This window comes from Ochlerotatus camptorhynchus, unplaced genomic scaffold, assembly GCF_037179485.1.
Source record: "Ochlerotatus camptorhynchus isolate MF236.1 unplaced genomic scaffold, CSIRO-AGI_Acam_v1.1 ptg000314l, whole genome shotgun sequence".
NCBI lineage: Eukaryota > Metazoa > Arthropoda > Insecta > Diptera > Culicidae > Ochlerotatus > Ochlerotatus camptorhynchus.
In genome coordinates, this window is record NW_027040802.1 from 2,128,605 (window position 1) to 2,150,175 (window position 21,571).

Consider the following 21,571-nt stretch of genomic DNA (forward strand, 5'->3'; position numbering starts at 1 on the left):
ATTTTCTTCGCAACGGGTATCAAACCCGTCATTTCAAGTTTGGTGATATGTACTAGGTAATACCAACCGGTGGAAACTAACTATTTTAATTTGGCTTCCACTTGACTAGCCTATCAGTCCCAAGTATATCGATTAACGCACCCCATTCTAGTCAAAATTCTAGTACTACACTATGTTTGTTTTGATTCGCTATGAAAGTTTGACAGATAAAATGAGGGGTTAGTGGAATTTCCTATGTTTCGAGGGGTGAATCGATTAGCTTGGGACCGAAGATAGTACCAGAGCTGAGCCAAAAAGTTGAGCACGTTTCTTCGGGACCTACTAGTCTTAGAGTTACCTCTATGGTAACACTTCCTTCAACAAAAAGCAAATAGATCCACACGGCAAGAGAGCACGGTTTGAATGATGTGTTGATTGTTCGTTCTGTTCGTTCTGTTCTTATTGGCGATCTAACAATAGTGCTCGTGGCAAATAGGAGAAATAGAAAAATGATGATGGTACAAAATTTTGCACGGTGAGGTAAAGGAGAGAAATTTTTAAAATTGCCAATATTTGTTGATGGTTTTGCTTCTATACTTGGTTTGATAGATCTGGTGATTGTTTGAATTTATGCCGGTTCCAGGGCCGCTGTCCTTAGCTTCTGAGGTAGCAGTGGCTGACTCTCATCGAGATCAGTTGGATTGCAATGGCTCAACAGTGCATGTTTGCGTATGTTTTCGGCTAGCGAAGATGACTCCAATTGCTCAGCGGTGATACTATAGAGGCAACTCTAAGACTAGAAGGTCCCGAAAAAACGAGCTAAACTTTTTGGCTCAGCTCAGGTACTATCTTCGGTCCCAAGCTAATCGATGCACCCCTCGAAACATATGAAAATCCACGAACCCCTCATTTTATCTCTCAAACTTTCAAAGCGAATCAAAACAAACATAGTGTAGTACTAGAATTTCGTCTAGAATAGGGTACGTTTTTTTTTTTTTTTTTTTTTCTCTGTTCGGGACATAAAACTACTGCGACCAGTAATTTGATCTATTGTAGTATATCCCGTGTCCTTAGTTTAGTGCATGTCGTATTACTTCATCACTATTGAAAAATGATGAAGTATTCGGTTTTGATACAGTTGTCATTCTTGCCTTCATCGCAAGGAATCGATTCTAATTGAAAGGTCCCGCTATTTATACCCTTCGGAGTGTTGAAACACCCTCCAAAGGCGCGCCCCTTTGTCAGTCAAAATTGGATTCCTTAGCAACAAAATTAAAGAACGACACCGATAGTGACCATGCATCAGAACCCTAGTCTTAACCACTTCAAACTAGGGAACAACGAATAGAAGATTAGGAATCACATAGATGAAGACTAACTAACTCATTTTTTCCTTGTTTCAAGATCATCCTCGGTCCAGGCAACCCGAGGACTTATCACTATCAACAAGGCATAAAAAGTAACAAGGACTAAGATGTGTTCCTTTGATTACTGAAAAATCCTGTTCCCCTAGTTTGAAGTAGTCAAGACTAGGAATCGGTGGTAGATCTTACATCCCGTAACGTACCACGAAAAGGTGATCTACCCACGTTACGGGGCAATAGGGTACGTTAATCTAATTGCTTGGGACCAATAGGATAGTCAAGTAGTGAGGCAATTTCAAATCGATAGTTTCCACCGGTTGGAAAAAATCGCATCGCGTAACGTTCAATTTGAAATCATTTACAAACATGTTCTTGGAAATATTTCAATCTCAGTTACTCATCAGTTATTCATCTGAATCGTTCATAAGTTGGCTTTGTTTTTCTCGGCTTTGTTCACTGCTATTTGGATTAATTTTGCGATTTCAAGGTGCTATTTGATACCAGTGTGATGTCACAGGTAAGTACTATTTGGGATGAAACTGAGCTAAACTAATACTTTTTTGCATTTTTAGAATGAAACGACGATGCATACAGAAATACACCATGCTGCAGGTCATTCAGCAGGAGGATGGAAAGTTTTGCTGCAAGGCTGAGGAATCATGCGGATACAAGCAGGACACACTGATGCCCGGTAATTTCAAACGACACTTATTCAAACAACATGCTACAGTATATGCTGCGCTGAATTTGCCGATGCCGTCAGCCGAAAGTGGATCAGAGCCGGTCAAGAAAAAAAAGTAAGAGGTTGTATCCAAGACTCGACCGTAGATTTGACGTAGGATTACGTGCTCGGTATCAATATTTGGCGACTATGTTAGGGAAACCACTTTTTGCAGGCAATCGGTGATAATTTTGAAAACCATTTCCACAGTTGGACATTTGTGTAATTTTCAATAGTAACCTAAATGAAAATTGATGAAGTATTGAATTTAGCAGCTTTGAAGAAAAATTACCAATCAATTGGCTTGTTTAGATTTAAAATCCATCCGCTATTGACAGAGTTATAAGTGGTCAACACCTGACCACTTTTGGTAACACGGTCGATTTTGTTTTTTTATTTTTAATTGCATCCCCAATATGTTGCCAAGAGACGTAATCCTATGTCAAAATGTAAACTTTGCGGGAGAAGATGTCATAACACTCGAAAGCAATTTTGTGAAATATGAAGTGAAACAAATCCTCGTTCTGCATGATGATTTTGTTTGATTGTATTTATTTGTAAAGTCGCCGGGTAATACCAGCTGGCAAATTGTTTCTTTATGATAACTCCTTACTTGAAAACAGGCAAAAACTCACAAACAGGCTGCTTTTTCATGGTATATAGAGTGCTAATTCAATAATCAATTAATTACCTCAATATTATGCCTCTACATAAATTCAGCAATCAACTAAATTTTCAAAAGCAACCAAAAATATTCATTAGTACCGTCCCAATGACGCGTTCATCTGGATAAAAATGATAAATAGCAGATTTTTAGCGATCTTAGATCCATAGGCCAACATTAGAGCCAATTCCCCTACAAAAAATTCTATAATCCATATTAAATTTCCTATGTAAGCGCCGATCGAAACAAACATTTTGACGTCACTACAAGGTTGATTGAGTAAAAAACGAATCGTGCAAAGCGGAATGAAAGCTGAGGGAAAAACGGATTAATCATTTTGTCAAGCTTCTGCTTTCATGTTCCATCAGATGTCACTGCTGTTGTTGGCGGTGGCATCGATCGGAAACTACACATAATTTGTTTTCCAATAACTGTTTACAGAGGACAGTGCAGTGCAAAACATATCTGGTACCTCTATATATGCATTTAGATTAACAACTGAAGTCCCTCCTTCTTTACACATTCTGCACTCAAAATAGCTCACCCCTCTCAGGATTTCCTTCCGAATTGTATGAATGGGGCGGGGCAGAAAGTAGCGTTTGAGCAGAATATGTAAAAAAGGAGGGACTTAGAATGTTAATCTAAATGTGGTACCAGACATGTTTTGTACTGTCAGATAGGGTTCACTACCTTATTTCCGGCTTATTAAGCACAACCCGCACTTAGTCTTTCTTAATCTAGCGCAGTTTAGCACCAAACGGAATTTTATTATTACTGATGGCTTCCAAATTTATTTACGTTTATGTACGTACCGTAAAATTTGATATAGAGAAACAAATTGTTTAGATATTGTTATAAGTCTAACACTGCTTCTTGACGCCAAACTCGGCCTACAGATTCTAAACTCGGCCTTACGCATTGAAACGCCAATGAATTCACTTCGGCCTATCTGATAAAGAAAAAAAAATGATTCGGTCGGAGAACTTCTTTTGTTTGTGGGAATTATGGGTGCAAACCTTCATATCACGCGTTTGCATTGACTTTATTCGGTAGCTTATTAACTAAAACGCCTAATTGACTTGTTAACTCTGAAATCATGGATTTATTTGAAGTTTTCTGCTCGATAGGCCCAAAATCGGCTATTAGACCCAAGTAGTTCTCTACCCTACTCTATTTTGTAATCTATGAAAGGAAATCACAAATTGGGTTTCATAAAAATATGGCAATTGAGAGATTGAGCTCGTGAGAGCTAATTTACTCACAAATTTGATTATTTTTTGGCTTTCTGAGGATTGGTAGTAAAGCAGGTAAAACTGTATGAAGAAAAATCATTTATATTAAACAGTATTTTCCGGGAAAACAAATGATTGTCCCTGACTAATAAATTTAACTTGTCGTTCACTTTTTACCTGAATATGCACCTAAAGCGAATTATTTCCACTTCTTTCAAATTCTATATGTGGATTTTTATAACTTCCTACCAGCGGAACAGCTCCGTCTCTGGAAAATGGCCAGACGATATGATTAATCTCCCCAATACAATCAGGCCTACAATTCCACACCTTATATAGGCAGGTTGAGCCTTGATAGCTAGCTGGTTGCGGGAACTGATGACCTCGACAAATGTCCAAATAATACTCTTTAACAATTTTGTGCTGGTCCTGAAAAGGACCGTTTAGTCGTGATGGTTGAGTAATGCTGAGCTATTAAGGTGTTCAACACGGATGAGGCTGGCGATCTGTTAATTGTTTGGAGCAAGGTTGACGGCGCTAGGCATTGATGACCCACAGCTTCTCACGAGGAAACTGATTTCGATCGCGGTGCGGCTTCGTCTTCCTTCTATGGATGCTCGCTGCTTTCAGGATGCCTTTCGTGGTGTTCAACGCCACACGCCGAAAGCACTGCTGCTACTGATGCTGCTGCTGCGGAAACCGTCGACCGGACACCACCACACACGGTGATTAAATGAGCACCGTTTAGTGAGGCAGGATCGAATTCGATTTTTAAATCTGTGTAAGGGAATGCGCTGTTTGCAGGTAATCGGTGATAATTTTTTTCACCATTGCAACAGGTGGACATTGTGTATTTTTGAATAGTGACTTATTGAAAATTAATAAAGTGTTCATTGTAGCAATTTGCCAGCTAAATTTCCAATCGTTTGGCTTGTTGAATTAAAATCCATCTGCTATTGACAGAGTTATATGTATGTAATCAACACCTGACCTCTTTTCGTAATGCGGTCGAATTTGATTTTCTGAAATTGGACCCCCAATATGTTGCCGAAAGACGTAATCCTACGTAAAAAAATGCTCTTTACCAAATTTATGACGGTCCTGAAAAGGACCGTTTTCTCGTGATGGTTGAGTAATGCTGATCTATTAGGGTGTTCAACACGGATAAGGCTGGCGAACTGTATGTTATATGGAACTCACAAACAGGCTGCTTTTTCATGGTATACACAGTGTGATATTCAATAATCAATTAATTATCTCAACATTTAGTGGCAGACCATTCAAAAATTTTGGTAACATACACAAATTCTATAATTCATATTAATTTCCTATGCCGATCGAAACAAACATTATGACGCCACTACAAGGGTGACTGAGTAAACGAATCGTGCGAATCGAAATGACGAATTGCACCAATACATTCAGGCCTACAATTCCACACCTTCTATAGACCAGATTGAGTTTTGATAGTTAGCTGCTTGCGGGAACTGACATCCGATTGATAACCTTTACAATATCCAAAACATACTCTTTAACAAATTTGTGGTGGTCCTGAAAAGGACCGTTTAGTCGTGATGGTTGAGTAATGCTGAGCTATTGGGGTGTGGTTGGCGAGCTGTTAATTGTTTGGAGCAAGGTTGACACGCTTGGCATAAATGACCCACAGCTACTCACGAGGAAACTGATTTCGATCCTGATCCAGCGGCTTCTTCCTCCTTCTATGGGTGCTCATGTGGGCTCTGCAGCTCACTGCTTGCAGGCTGCCTTTCGTGGGGTACGCCACACACTAATCACTGCTGCTGCTGCTGACGTTGACGACCGGACACCACCACACACGGTGATTGAATGAGCACCGTTCAGTGAGACAGGATCGAATTCGATTTTTAAATCTGTGTTAGGGAATGCGCTGTTTGCAGGTAATCGGTTATAATTTTGATCACCATTGCAACAGTTGGACATTTGTGTATTTTTCAATAGTGACCTATTGAAAATTAATAAAGTGTTCAATTTAGCAGATTGGTAGATAAATTCCCAATTCTTTGGCTTATTTAGAATTAAAATTCATTTGCTATTGACAGTGGTATATGTGGTCAAAACCTGACCTATTTTCGTCCCGCGGTTGATTTTGGTTTTTTTGAAATTGCACCCCCAATATGTTGCCGAAAGACGTAATCCTACGTCAAAAAACAAAGAAGCTTCAAGTGGACTCCTCAAAGGATGTTCTTCTCGGCACATTACAACTTGCCACCGTAACCACCGTAAACCACCTGCCATACTCGTTCCCGGAAATGAGTGGTTTCAAAACGCTTCTGGATCCGTTGTATAAAGCTGCAGGTATAACGATGAATCGTAGAATTGTGGCAGGAATGGTGGATGATTCCGCTATTAAAGCTCGGCAGCTCATTGCAAAGGAATTGCAGCAACAACCACTACTAACGATTGAAGTCGATGGAGCTTCCAGAGGGAGTCGTCACTTTCTTGGCATCAATGCTCGAATCATTGTTGATGGTGAAGTTATCGTCCGCAATCTGGGTAAAGTATTAGCTCACATATCGGATGGGATATTACATAAATAATACATAAATCCTCGATGAACGCCGTAGTTCCATATAATCACCGCTATTTCTCGAATGATTTTCAACCGATTAAGCTGATTTTTTGCATGAGAGTAAGGTTAACCGTCAACTTGTAACCTCCAGAAAATCAGCTTAGTGAGAAAAAGTGGTGAGTTGATGGAACCTCCTGATTATCAGAAGGAACGGGGTGTAAGTCAAACAGAAATTTCAACTAGTGTAGTATAATATGAGCTGTGAATACTTATCAGCATACCCGTCCCCCTCTAGAAATGTCTGCGCAATATATGGGCAGTCCTTAACGTAAATGGAGTATGTATATAAAATTATAATCAAAGTATCGATAACTGCATTTTACTCATGTCATGTGGACTGATACTTACACCGCTTTCCTTCTAACCCCCTCATATAGCCTCAATTGTATGTAGGCAACTTGGTTAATGGCTCATAACTTGTTTACCATGTAACCATTGCACATTCCGACTTGATTAAGGGAGGTCCTGAAAAAATACAGTTTTTTTTTGCTCTTAATTTTAATTTTTATCATTTCTATGAACTTTTTAAGTTTAAAACGATCGTTATTTTTGCCGTTTTTAAATTAGGGAATTCTTAACATTATCAATGTAGAAAATCCAGCTATTTTGTTTTAGAAAATAAAGACGCATGCTCTCCGAAAAAGTTGTACCTCGGACTTGGAGACATACTCAAGTCCCCGCGTACATCGTACGAGTTAGGCAAAAATGTGCGTCTATCTTTCAAAACTGTCGCATTAATGGCCCTTCGCTCATTTTCAACTTCTATTCAATTTTCATACTGCCGTACTCTAACGGAACTATCCACCTACCCTCTTCTAAAGATCATTCTCTAGCTAATAAATCATCACACTAAAGCTTCATGTTAGCATTTCCAACCAACTCTACAAAAAAGGAGCTTTTCATGCTTAAAAAGTTCACAGAAGACACTAAACCTTTCAACATTAACATAAAGACACTAGGTCTTTTGTCTTGCTAAATTGCCATCCCAAACCGCTGTGCATTGGTGTTATTTTTGTTATATTTTTATAATTTTTTTTAGCATTCATATTTTATTTTGACAATATAGTATTTAATACTCGATTTTTTATTTTAGCAATTAAAGAAACACAAGAACGGCAAACAAAAGAACATCTCAAAAAGTTGATTGAGGACGTTCTGAGCGACCTCGGCGTTAAACTCCAACAAGTCTACTCGGTCACTCATGACAATGGAGCTAACATGGTAGCCTCAGTCGGGGAAATCAAAAAGATGTTGCTGATGATGTCTGCTCACATCAAAGTCTATAATACGTATCTCGATAACGCCTTGCAAATAGACGATGACACTTCTGACTCGAAGGACCAGCGCATGGATGAAAGCATAGATGAAGATGATAACTCCGACGATGAGAACGACGATTTCGTAAATGGGAAAGATGGTGACAACGTTATTTCTGAGGCAATTCCCGTGGCAGATGACTCTTTCGACGTTAATATGTCTGATATCTTAGGCAGCGTACGTTGCGCTGCTCATACTGCTCAACTAGCTGTTTGGGATGTGGTAAAACCATACGAAAAACGCATTTCGAAGATTCAAAAACTCGTTGTAAAGATGCGGCAACGAGAATATTATAAATTTACGAAACTTCACGATGCTCATTTACCACCGTTAAGCAACAAGACACGTTGGAACAGCACCTTTGTCATGTTGAATTCTCTGTTGACACAGAAGTCATTTTTCACCATGGTTAAGAAATCGTATCCAGAAGTTGGTAAGTACCTAGATACGCTACTTGTTTTAAATGAGTATATAGAGAAACCATGAAGAATTACTCAATTACAACCTACAACAGGCAGCCATTACCCTATACAGGGTGATTCGGAATAACTGTCCCTTTTTAAAATGGTCATAACGATTGAGCGCTTGCATGAATTTTTGTTATCATTATATTCCAGATATTCTACATATATAATCTTCAACTAAGCATAGTTTATTTCAAATCTCTCTCCCTTTACCTTAATTATCAGCCACATTTGTCATGAAAATTAACCACAGCTGGCACGCACGCTTTAGTTCCAGCACTTTTTGAGTCCTTCAGGTTTCAGATAACCTCGTCAGTAAAAGCACAATATTAGCAAGCCGGAGGCAGCGGGTTCGGTCGAAGGAATCTTTCGAGTTGTTGATTTGCATAGAAAGCTGTCAATTAATAACAGTATGTTGAGAGTTCGCAACTGCGCTCCCTACAAATGCGTAAAAAATCTAGAAGACGGAAACGAAGTGCATCTAGAAAACTTTGTTACGGACCGAAAAACAAAACTTGCTAAATAAGCGCAAACAGCTACAAGCCTAGAAGAATAGCATTTGCGACTTTACTTCTATTCCATTCTACACACAAATTCATGAATGCAATCTTGCATTCATATGGATTCAGAAATTTGATTCACGAATGATATTTTTAGAAAGCAATCCTATGACTCAAATGGTTCCTAATGAATGTGGATAAAGCGTATGTTGTTTTATTAGAGTCATTCAGGCGCTTCATTTGCTGATTCATGAATTCATCGGTATAAGCAATCTACAGAGTTCATTGGGAGAGTTTTTATGCTGGGATCAGTTCCAACACTGTGTTGACTCCACCGTCGATTACGGTGTCCTTCCGGAGACGCCCGAAAACGTTGACCGGTGTCTGTGTTCCATCGAGGAGGCGATATCCCGGGCCAGGGAACAACACATGCCAGTATCCAGACAGGTGAACAATACTTTGCTAACAGGTTCCGCTCTCTCCCAGATTGTGCAAAACCCTTTTGGAAACTAACCAAAATCCTTAAAAATAAGCCAAGACCCATACTACCACTGACCCCACTGGATAGTCCCGGCGACCTAGTGGTTCATCTGATAACTCCTGAAGAGAAGGCTGCCGCGATAGGTCAAAACTTCGTCAGCTCCCATAATCTCGGACAAAACATCGAAGCTGAGGTTGCTGAAAACGCAACCAACCTCCATTAGATAACGGCGTCGGTGGTGTAGTGGTAAGCGTGATTACTTCTCACCCCAGTAGGCCTGGATTCAATCCCAGTCGGCGCCGCCGGGATGTTCTGAGGCATAACATCACTGATCACGCCTTCCTTCGGATGGGAAGTAAAGCCGTTGGTCCCCGGTTCATGAGTTGATGGGTCGATAGGTAGGGTCCAGGTGTGGGAGCTGCCTTCCTGGCACGTCGGTAGCATTGGTGCTCAGCACGGAAAACAAGATCGACGGAAAAAACAAACCAAAGGAAAAAAAAAAAAACCTCCATTAGATTCCTAATATTTTTCCCGAGGAATCCGAGATTACGGCTGACGAACTGTTGACCTATATCAAATCATTTAAAAACATAAAGGCCCCAGGTTTCGACAACAACCTGAATCTGGAACTCAAACACTTGAGTTCCAGATTCTACAACCATCTGGCACTGATTTTTAATTTGTGCCTCAGACTTGGCTACTTCCCTTCGTGTTGGAAGCCCGCTAAAGTTATACCCGTCCGAAAACCTGGGAAGGATCCGTCCTCTCCTTCAAGTTATCGACCAATCAGCCTGCTCTCAGGGTTATCAAAACTGTTCGAAAGAGAAGTCTATCAACGGCTCCTAACATGTGCCGAAGAAAACAACTTGTTTCTCGAGGAACAGTTTGGTTTTCGGAAAGGTCGTTCTACCGTCCACCAGCTGACTCGAGTAACAAACATTCACAGACGGAACAAGTCTGTTTCGAAAACAACTTCCATGGCGTTGTTGGACGTTGAAAAAGCGTTCGACAATGTCTGGCATGATGGCCTGGTGTTCAAATTGCAGCAGTACGGTCTTCTAATCTTCCTAGTGAATATAATAACTAACTATGGTTACCGTTTGGGTACTTTGCCTTATGGAAAAAGCTTGAGCACAGCGATAGCATTACTATAAAGAGTGAGCACTCAAGCCTGAGAACCATGAAAGTTTTTAATAAGTAATGATTGAACTAATATTTGTTTAGAATTAATGATATTATTACTCATATTGTTGCCTATTGAATGGTGAATTAATAGTAAAGCACTAATGGCGCATTCATATACATAAAACAGATTGGAATTAGGGAACTGAATAACATACACTTCAGTATGAACGGTCGAATTAAATACAGAAACACACCAACTGTTATACACCTACACTTAGCATACAGAAAACAACACCCACCACCTGGATCATGGAGGAGAAGGGAAATTTGGGTAGCCACATTGTACTAACACCCAGAGAAACACACGTCGACACACTTCAAACACCCTTCCGCCCCATGATAAGCAATTTTTTTAATCAATTCTGGCACCACTGCAACTAATGTTTACATTCGATTGTTATTGTTGTTGTTGTTATTTTTGTTTACAGTTACAACGATTCGACCCCAGATTGGTACGATTGAGTACGAGGATTGTCGGCAAATCTCGATACCCTCGGAAGTGATATAGTAATCGATTGTCGGGTCACCACAGGATACGAATGGACTCATGGAATAACGCCGAGAAATATGGATACGGTAAGGTTGAATGATATTCTAACAATTAGGAAACGTGAACAAAGAGTATCGTTCACCTGATCGTTCACGTTCAGAAAGTTGAATGACGACCCTTGCCGTTGCCAGTTTAGTTCTCTGTGTGATACGTATAAACAAGAAGCGAATGATAGAGCTGATCGTTTCAAAGAGAACGCTGCCCAATTGGAGCTGGAGAATGAACATAAGGCTTACAACGAAATCGTAAAGCATTTTAGCGAAACGAGGCACTCACCGTGGCCACGAATTGCAGGGTTCTTGGAATCGCTTAGTCCCGGGTCCGTCCTGCTGGACATTGGATGCAGTAATGGTAAATACCTGCGGTTGAATCCTCAGATCATCGGCTTGGGTTGCGATCGGAGCGATGGATTATTGAAAGTTTGCACCGACCGTGGCTTCAATGTGGTACAATGCGACTGCCTAGCGTTTCCCGACATGTGTGGATGCTTGCATCTGCATAGTATAAATACTATAGATTCCATCTATAGGAGGAGGAATCTATAGTGTCTATACTGCATTGCCGTTATCCATCACCTGGCATCGCATCGCAGCGATTGGAGAAATGTGTCGAGTACTTCGCCCAAGCACAACAATAAACCACCGTGGGATGGAGACCCGGAGAAGGTGGTTCCAAATGAACATGGCGACGGGGAATCGGTGCTGCCGATTCACACCAACAGGACGCAGTTTCAGCATCAGGATTGGCTGGATTCCTTGGAAGTTGCGTGACGTATAACGGCAGCTGCAGGAAGCGAAGGTAACTTTTCTCAGGTATTACCATAGAGGTAACTCTAAGACCACTGGGTCCCGAAGAAAATCATTATTATTTTTGGCTCACTCAGTACCAGAACAACGGTCCCAAGCAGTCCCAAGCTATTTCACTCACCCCTGCATGTTCTGCATGAATCCACACACCCCTGATGTTATCTGTCAAACTTTCATAGCGAATCAAAACAAACATAGTGTAGTAGTAGAATTTCGACAAGAATGGGGTACGTTAATCGTTTGCTTGGGACCAATAGGCTAGTCAAGTAGTGAGCCAATTTAAAATCGTTAGTTTCGTATTGATTGTTGGTACTATCTTCGGTCCCAAGCTTGTCGAATCACCCCTCGAAAGATAGGAAAAACCAATAACCCCTCATGTTATCTGTCAAACTTTCATAGCTAATCAAAACAAACATTGTGTAGTAGTAGAATTTCGACAAGAATGGGGTACGTTAATCGTTTGCTTGGGACCAATAGGCTAGTCAAGTAGTGAGCCAATTTAAAATCGTTAATTTCGTATTGATTGTTGGTATTACCATGTGTTCGAGGAGAAGAAATTGTCCGAATTGTGTTTGGCAGTGGGAGGGATTAGCGTGGAGGATAGTTACACCAGGGGAATTGGTGTGTTATTTTTAGAAAAGAATGAATATTTAGACCATTAAGGGGATCGATCAACTTGACTTCATCCGAATTGTAGATTTATTTAAAATAGCAGTTCAGCAGGCAGTTCATTTACTCATCATCAACCGTTTTCACGACTCTGTAGAAATTGACCAACACGTCAAAGTTATAAATGTCATAGGTCTAGATGCCATCTCGTCTGGGGGGTTCTGAACGATCATATGCGATTCTCGAACTCCACCTTTTTCACTCCACCGAGAATCTTGTGTCCGACCGTTCCCTGGACGCAATAATATCTATACATATTAGGCGCCAGGTTAGTCGCCCATTTCGTCTTCCAGTGAGAGGGCCAATGCTTGTTTCAAGGATTAATCTGCACACAAACAACAGCAAAGGAGTCGCAGGAGGATCTGTCATCATCAGCGTTATGTTGTTATGGTTAAAGATATGGTTGCCAGTAATTTTTTTTTTTTTTTTTTTGGTTGAAGTTTTGACAGCTCGCTCAACACTACGAAACACCCAGAAACACCTTCCGACTAGAAATACTCAGAGGGAGAGATGGGCGGAGAAAACAAAATACAATTCGGCAGCAGGGATTTTAACCTAATCTTGCAACCCTTGCTAGAAGCTAGCATTTCACATGACTGTTACTTTTGATTCGACTTACGTGCAAATTAATAATTGATTACATCGCAATATTTTGCACATTTCTTTGTGCCATTAATTAACCAACTAAAATCAATTAAGCAATAGAGTTAGAATATTGTTTTTTATTCAAAAAACTAGTTGAATTTGAGAAACACACGAAACATAGAGGTGATTGAATTTCTGTTCGATTGTAATACTCTCAAATTTAATCTAGTAAGAATAAGAAAAATTCTAATGGGAATGTTCGATTGGCTCAGATTTTGACAGTTCATTTGGCTCAAAACATTCCTTCCGCTTATCTCTCCCTCTGAGTATTTCTACTTCCGACACCCAGAAACACACATGAAACCCAATAAGCCCAGACACAAGGTGGCAGAGTGACTTACCCCCTGTCCGGAGCCGACCTTGAGAGCTCCGTCGCCGCAAAAGAGGCTGGTGGATAGCCCACCCCGTTTGGTACCCGTGGCTTTAGACCAGGGACCTGGGGCATTGTAGTAATAGAGTGAGAGAGAGCACACAGAGAATAACTCTATGTATCGAACAGGATGTTCCGAGACTCTCTGAATGGCATCACATCGGATGCTTTCAACATCGGTGCCGGGGTTCCACAAGGCAGCATCCTTGGCCCCATTTTAATCAACCTGTGTTCACCTCCGATATGCCGGCTCTCCCTGATGGTAGATCGTTGTCTCTGTTCGCAGATGACACATCCATCGTCTACAAGGGTATGGTCATCGGTGCTCGGACCGCCAAACTTCAGAGAGGCCTGGACGTCCTGTCTGAATATTGCAACAGCTGGAAGATCCGTATCAACGCGGCAAAGATCCAGGTAATCATCTTTCCACACTCTAAATCTCCCAGAATTGTTCCGTCGGAGAATAATAAGATCTGCCTGAACGGCACAGTGGTCGAAAGAGGTAGTCTACCTTGGCTTAACAGCAAGCTGATTTTCAGGGAGCACGTTGATAAAACGAAAACCAAGTGTAACATCCTGATCCTGTATCCACTCATCAACAGGAGGTTACGAGGGGGACGACTCTATCTACGATGCAGGAAATATTGTATTTTGCTGTGGCTAGCTGCGCGTACGCTGAGTAGATAGAAAGAAGATTGATGACGATTCTGAAGATTTCCTGCAAAAAATTGATGCGCGATGCAAGTAGATGCGACAAATGAAAGAAGATTGATTCGCTAGTGTGAGATTTGTTGACCATCTAAACTTGAGATTTAGATGTGTCGCCCCCCTCGGGAGGTTACCCTGTCCCTAAAAAATAAGTTTGCTGTCTACAACCAAATCAGAAGGTCTTATGGGTTATATGCATGCTTAGCATACACAGTTTTGGTCACGAACTGCTCATTTGCTAATAACTATGCACACAGTTGACAAAACATAGTTCTTTTTGAATCAGTAGATAGAATAGAGTTTAAGCTTGCTATAGATAGTAATTAACTGTATTTGTAAGAATGCTCGCTGCACATCTCGGAATTTAAGTGTAAAAATTCATTGGTGTTGATTCAAATGTTAAGATTTTCCTACTGTTTGCTTATCTGTTGTAACCGTTCTGTTACAAAGGTTCAATACAATATTTTAAATATGCACCATGTGATCGAGCATTCAAATAAATTTGTGTAACACTTGCGGTGCAACCCCCGGGGCAGACGATACGGCCATGCTTAACGGCCGACTGCTGAATAAGGCGCGCATGGCCGCGGCAAAATGGTGACACGGAGTCACGGGTGATGAGCTGAAGGGTTCTGCGATGCTTAGAGAACGGCCATCGTGGACTTTATCTCAGGCGAGCGTGTAGACCAGAAGTGTCTGTGGAATAGTGAATCAAGGTGAAGTGGAAATCACCAATTCAGCTGATTCAGGACCTTTCTTTTCAACCAATCAAATGGTTTTCTGGTTGGCGAGTCAAAACCGCCATTGCACGCCACGGTCTAGGTGACATTTAGTTACCTTGACCTAACAGTAAAGGACATCGTCCTCGGGCTGAAGGCCCTAAACACCAAGGAGAATTTCCCTTCCCGGTTCGACAGAGGGCGGTCTTGCCGTCGTCGACCGGCTTCGTCAGAAGGAAGCGCCTGTGCATCGGAGCCATCTACACAAACCGCTATACCAGCCCCGGTAAAACCAACCCGCAATCGCACTACAACCGACGTTCGTCCGCCGTTGTCGGAATTGTACCAGAATTTCACCGAGCGGTGGTACTGCCATCTTGCCGACAAGATCGGCCTTTAAGGATCTTTCCGGAACCACAGCGAGCGCTCGCTGGTCTGCAGTCGTCGTAGTCGCCATCGTCATCAAGGGTATGTGCCAAGAAAATCGAACACAACACCACACAATCCACACTATCGGTAATTGGAGAAATACAGTGCTTAAATTGATCCGCGTTGTGTTTCAGTTTAATTGAAAGCTTGAGTGCCTTTTCATCCGCGTAGCCCCTCCAGTTTGCCCAGTAGTGCGCCGACTCTGAGACACAGTTCAAGGAGTCTCGTGCTGCTGAGTTGTTGTCGGGCAGAACATTAGTTTCACTGTAGTAAACTATGATCCTAATCTGTCAATTACTTTAAAGAAAAAGAAATTTCAACAACTGAGTGATAAGTTATTAACAAATGAGCAGTTGGTGTGTACAACTGTGCATGCCAAGCATGGTTATTTGTTTCCAGAAAAAGTTGACATTTCGTCTGCGTACATTGAAACATGCAAGAAATTTAAAATGTTACAAACAGACTAAATAGTAAATAGACCAAGATGGCAACCTGGTGCCACAACAGAAGTGACATTAACTATTGCTGACAAAGTTTCCCTCAAATCTCACTCTTTGCGTTCTACCGATATAGACTAGTTAGGAACAGGACGCAACTGCATCTCAAAACATTTTCCTCAGAACGCATTCATCATCCTTACAAAACAAAATCTCTGCCTGCTTGAAGCTCAATTCAAAATTTACTTAACTTTTCCGACAAAATACTTTCAAAACTGTAACTGTGTATATTTTATATTGAATTTAAGAAATAGTTTAAGGGTCAAAAACACTAGTCTAATCGTTTATCCCGTCTCATAGTTGATAATCCTCCCCTTCACTTAAGGGGGTATTCCCGATCTTTTTTTTCAAAAAATCAAATTTTTTTTTTCACGTTTTTTTGTACTTTAGACTATATACTTTCATCCCCCCAAGCCGTTTTCCGATCAGCGAATTCGGTGTCCAGGCATAGCTGACTAATGGTAAGAACCCCCAAATGGTTTTAACTAAAGTCAAAACTTTAAACGCGTTTTTCTCGAAACCACATTTTTTTTATCGGGCGAAGATTTTTCTCAGAAACTATAAGAGATATTGACTTGAATCTTTGCGCATTTTGTTCCTTATTAAATTCTTTGGAGCTTCTCCCACTTTCAGCCAAAAATATTAACATTTAACATTGTTTGAAGCACCTTAAAGCTGCAAAAAAGCGGGCTAAAAATCGCCTGTTTTTTCATATGGCCGCCATTTTGTTAATTTGCAAGATTTTTTGCTGCCAACGGGAGAAGCTCCAGAGAATCTTATGCAGATTATAATTTCATCACGAAATCTGTTTCAGATGAAGCCGTTCCAGAGAAAAGTCTTCGCCCGTCCAGGCGTTTGCGGCGAACAGGGGTCTGTTTGCCGCCATTTTGTGACGTCAATAATGTCTTTTTTTATGTCGAAAAAAATTTATTTGTAAACTTTAATGTTCAATAAACAAGAATCCCAAAGAGTTAGGCGCATTACTATTCATTTTCCTTGAAAAAAAAATTAATTGAAAAACAGGCCGAAAAAAGGCAAAAGATTGGGAATACCCCCTTAATTGAGTGAGTAACCTAATATTTTAAGTGAGGTATATAAACTTTTCACATTAAAGCCTCAAATCTATTTCTCTGAATTACTTCCTAAATTGATTACTGGCACATTTATTCACTACATCAGAACGACAAACACGAACCCAAAAAAAAACCCTAAAGAGTCGAATTGCTGGTCGCATCATCGTTTTTTTTTTTTTGTTCTCCTATCCCTCATCACACAGAATCGGAATCGGAAACATCACTAACTTCCCCCTATAGCCGCCAATGAAAGGGAGGAAAAACTTTGTCCGACAAGCGTATTTGAACAAACTCCGAAGCCTAAATCGGTGTCACTCACCATCGACGGGGAAACAACAGACAATCGCACCCCACAACCGAACAGAGGGCGCATCATCATCCATCGCTTGAATTTAGGAAGCGTTGCTATTTTTCCTATGTATCCGGTCACATCAATTACATCATTCAAAAACAGCCCATCGGAGGAAGTTTTCGTTCGGACCGCGTGCCTTTTTATTTTCGATCCGGACGTCTCGTCGCCTGGTGGAGTGGAAAAAGGGGAGGAACACTTCTGGGTTCTTCCGTTTCGCGCATTGTTGTAATAATTGCTGAGTAAAGTCAGCTGGGATGGAATACCTCTATAGGTGTCTATTTTTTAACTTTTATTTGAATGGTTTTGAAAGATGATTTCAAAGCTGTTCGCTATTTACTTTGTGCGAAGAAGACGGATCAAAAGGCGGGTGATAAAAGTCGTTCCGTACGGAACATAATATATTGTTCGACAGACTTTTTCGGGAGGGACGGAACAGATTTCTTTTTGTGTGAGATAATCATTTGTTGTTCGAAATTTTATTGGATGCTATTTTGTTGGCAATTGAATTGGAGTTTGCAGCTGAGTACACTTTAAAGTTGACCATTTGGTAAGAGATCCTGAGAAGAATAGATTTTTTTCAGTTGAAAACATATGAACAGTTACTGTAATAGAAAATCTAATGTAGAACTAATAATAATCCCAGTATTAAATACTAGAAACACTTTAATCTCCGATTATTAATTAGTTATTATTTTAATCAAATCCAAGCAAAAGCTAAATATGATATACGATATATTTTCACAAGCACCCAGCTACAATTTGAAATAACAAACATTTTCCGTTTTTATTACTGCCCCCTTTTTGCCTGAGAGAGCTACTCATCGGTTTATTACAACTTTGTTTACATCCTTTGCCAAAATCAAGCCATCCGTGAAAAGTGCTTCGTAGTTTTGCTCTCTATAGAGTCAAATGGTAGACACATAGCAAGCGTGGAGCGAGTGCTTCTTAAGCCGTTGGCATGATAATGGTAATAAAGAATGATAAATTATGACAGCCGTATTGAAAGTTCCGAAATATCCCTACTTCGAAAAGTAGGAACCTATGATTTTTATTACTCTCGAGTAAAGGGTTGAATATGGTTGGATGGCTTTTGTGTATAAGAGAAATAAAAGATTATGTTCTGATGATTGATTTCGAAAAAGAAATTCACTGCATTAACATGAAACTAATGTTCTACACACTACGAAAAAGTCATGTAAATTTCCGTGCCCTAAGACTGACACATCCAAGCGGCCCAAATGACATAAGAATCAGTTGAAAGAAACGAGAAAATCAATTCAATCAATTGAAGCGTACTTTTCGTCGAGTTGCGCATGCTTCGGCTTAGGAACACTTAATTTTTCAAGACATGTTGTTTACGTTCCATAATTTACGTCAAAGATGGATTACGTCTCGTGTAAAAATAATTATTTATTAGTTTGTACCAGCGTTGCCAGATATACCAATTTATCGGTATTTATACCGATTTTCAATCTCGATACCGGTATACAGATAAGGTTTCTCAGAACACCGATTTTTCAGTTTGAATACCGATTTATATCGATTTTTCATGAACAAACAAAATGATTACTGCCTGCCCGCACTGAATTGTCTGAGGAAACTATTGTGAGAGACATTGATCTTTTTGAAAATTAAAATTTTTGAGCCTGCTCTAAAAAAGTGTCATCTTCAAAAATGTTTTATAATTTCTGGAAATCGGGAAATATGTACTACTATTCAGTGGAAAAATAGGTTCCTGAAATTTCTTTAATCTTCCCTTTGAAGTACTTCCAACTTTCCCTAGCAATTTCCGTCCGCCTTACCCTGTAAGCACTAGCGTGCACAGGAATCTTATTAACGAGGGGCAATTTTTTTCTATGGTGCATTTAATCTGGGGATGGGTACGTGGTAGATGGTGCTGTCCTCCTCTCACTTTTTCCCTACTGTTCAATTTAGCTAATTTTATTTATTTTTTGCTCCGGTGGTGGTACATCTTCTTAACATTACATTGTTCAACGACGTAATCATGTCATTTTGAATACGGTTACTTGTATACTGGCAATTTTTCGCACCTTCCGCCAAGTGCTTTTCCAGCACAGGATCGTAGTTAGCCACCAACTGGGTGGCACACTTTCCGCTCCTTCGGAATGTCCACGAAGTGGTCGGCTACCTTTGCAAAGTATGCGCACAAAATCGATTAAATGTTCCATTATATAGCGATTTTGTAGCCGCTTTGCCTTACACGCTAACTTGAAAGTACTCATTAATGAGTAAAAAAGACCCATTTTGAAGAAAAGTGGCTTAACTCATTAATGATTAAACAATTTTACCCATTAATGAGTATCTGTTACCCATTAATGATTAACAATTACTCATTAATGGGTAACAGATACTCATTAATGGGTAAAAAATTTACTCATTTAATGAGTTAAGCCACTTTTCTTCAAAATGGGTCTTTTTCAACCATTAATGGGTACTTTCAAGTTAGCGTGTACTAGCAGCAATCATAGCTGTTTTTTGGTGCTGTTTTTCTTCCACGCTTTCATACTACCAACATGGGTCTCACTGCGATTGTGTTTGCCCAGGAACTTTACTCACTTTACTGTTACCGTTGCGAGTACGTTGAACTTGGTCATTTCTAGACAGAGCTGGAATTAGGGCGAAGCAGCTTTTGTAAACATTGACTTCTCTCGATGATTTCTCGAAAGTCATTGCTCGCCCTGGCAAATCGACATCCCCAGCGATTAGGGGAAGACTTCCCCTACTCGATGAATATGTTGCTTTATGTAGGCGTGCCTTGAATTCGTAGAAATCATCGAGAGAAGTCATTGTTTACAAAGGCTGTTGCGCCCTAATTCCAGCTCTATCTAGATTTTCAGCGAAAATTTTAGTTTTAATTTTTTTCAAATTTTGATCTAAATGCCAAGGCTAAGGTTTAAACAATACATAGCGATTGGACCAAAGGCGCACAAAACTATTTTGATAAACGAGTACAGGATTGTTAACGGAATGACGACTTGTGTGAAGGTTTGAGCATGTCAACCACGGTAACAAATTACTTGAAATTTTCAGAGAAGATTCTTAGACAAATTCTTAGTATGACAACAATCGGCCAAGGTTCAATGGCAAACTTATACCTAATTTTTAATTAGGGAATCCAAACTTTGTACAGTTGCTAAAAAGTCCATCCTCAGAATTCCTTAGATTCTTTAGAAATTTTTAGAACTCTATGAGCTCTTTTGAAATTCTTCTCAGAAGTCCTCTGGAATTATTTTGAGAATACTTCTTGACTTTTACTCAGAACACCTTGGAACTTAAATTCCCTTAAAGTTTCAGAAGAATTTCCTCAGTATTATCTAGAAATTATTCCCGGAATGAGCTAGAAATTATTGGTACTCCCTTGAAACTTTCCTCAAAATCCCTTTGGAATTTCACTCAAAATTTAATTTTCTCGGTATTCTTTTCGGAATTATCTTGGAACTATCTGCAGGATTCACTAGAAATCATTCGCAGACATTTCTTGGAATACTCCCCAGAAATATTTTGGAACAGTCCTCAGAATGCAATATCCTTGAGGATCTTCTCGGATTTTTTAGAATTCTCCGAAGAGCGTTTTTGAAATTCTGCTTAGAAGTCCACTGGAATTATATTTACAACTCTTCATGATTTTTTTCTCAGAACACCTTGGAACTGAAATTCTTTTAGAGTTTCAGAAATTATTCCCGGAATGAGCTAGAAATTATCCTCGGAAATCGCTTGAAATTTTGCTTAAAATCCCTTTGGAAGTTCACTCAAAATTTGATTTTCTCGGTATTATTTTCGAAATTATCTTGGAACTATCTGCAGGATTCACTAGAAATTATCCGCAGAATTTTATTTGAAATCTCTCCAGAAATATTTTGGAACTGTCCTAAGAATTCAATATCCTTGAGGTTCTTCTCGGAATATTCTAGAACTTTTTTTCTCACAACACCTTAGAAATGAAATTCCCCTAATGTTTCAGAAGAATTTCCTCTGTATTCTCCAGAAATTCTTCTTTAAATGAACTTGAAATTATCTCCGGAATTTCGTTGAAATTTTCCTCAATACCCCTTTGGAATTTCATTCAAAATTTGATTCTCTCGATAATATTTTCGAAATTATCTTGCAACTATCTGCAGGATTCACTAGAAATTATACGCAGAATTTTCATGGAATCATCTCCAGAAATCTTTTCTTTTGGAACTTCTCTTCAGAATTCAATACCCTTGAGGTTCTTC

The 21,571-nt window shown here is 39.9% G+C and overlaps 1 pseudogene; it reads left to right on the top strand.

The window, feature by feature from the left end:
* Positions 1-1,916: 1,916 nt before the first annotated feature.
* LOC135707596 (uncharacterized) lies at positions 1,917-15,432 on the top strand (annotated as a pseudogene).
* Positions 15,433-21,571: the final 6,139 nt, after the last annotated feature.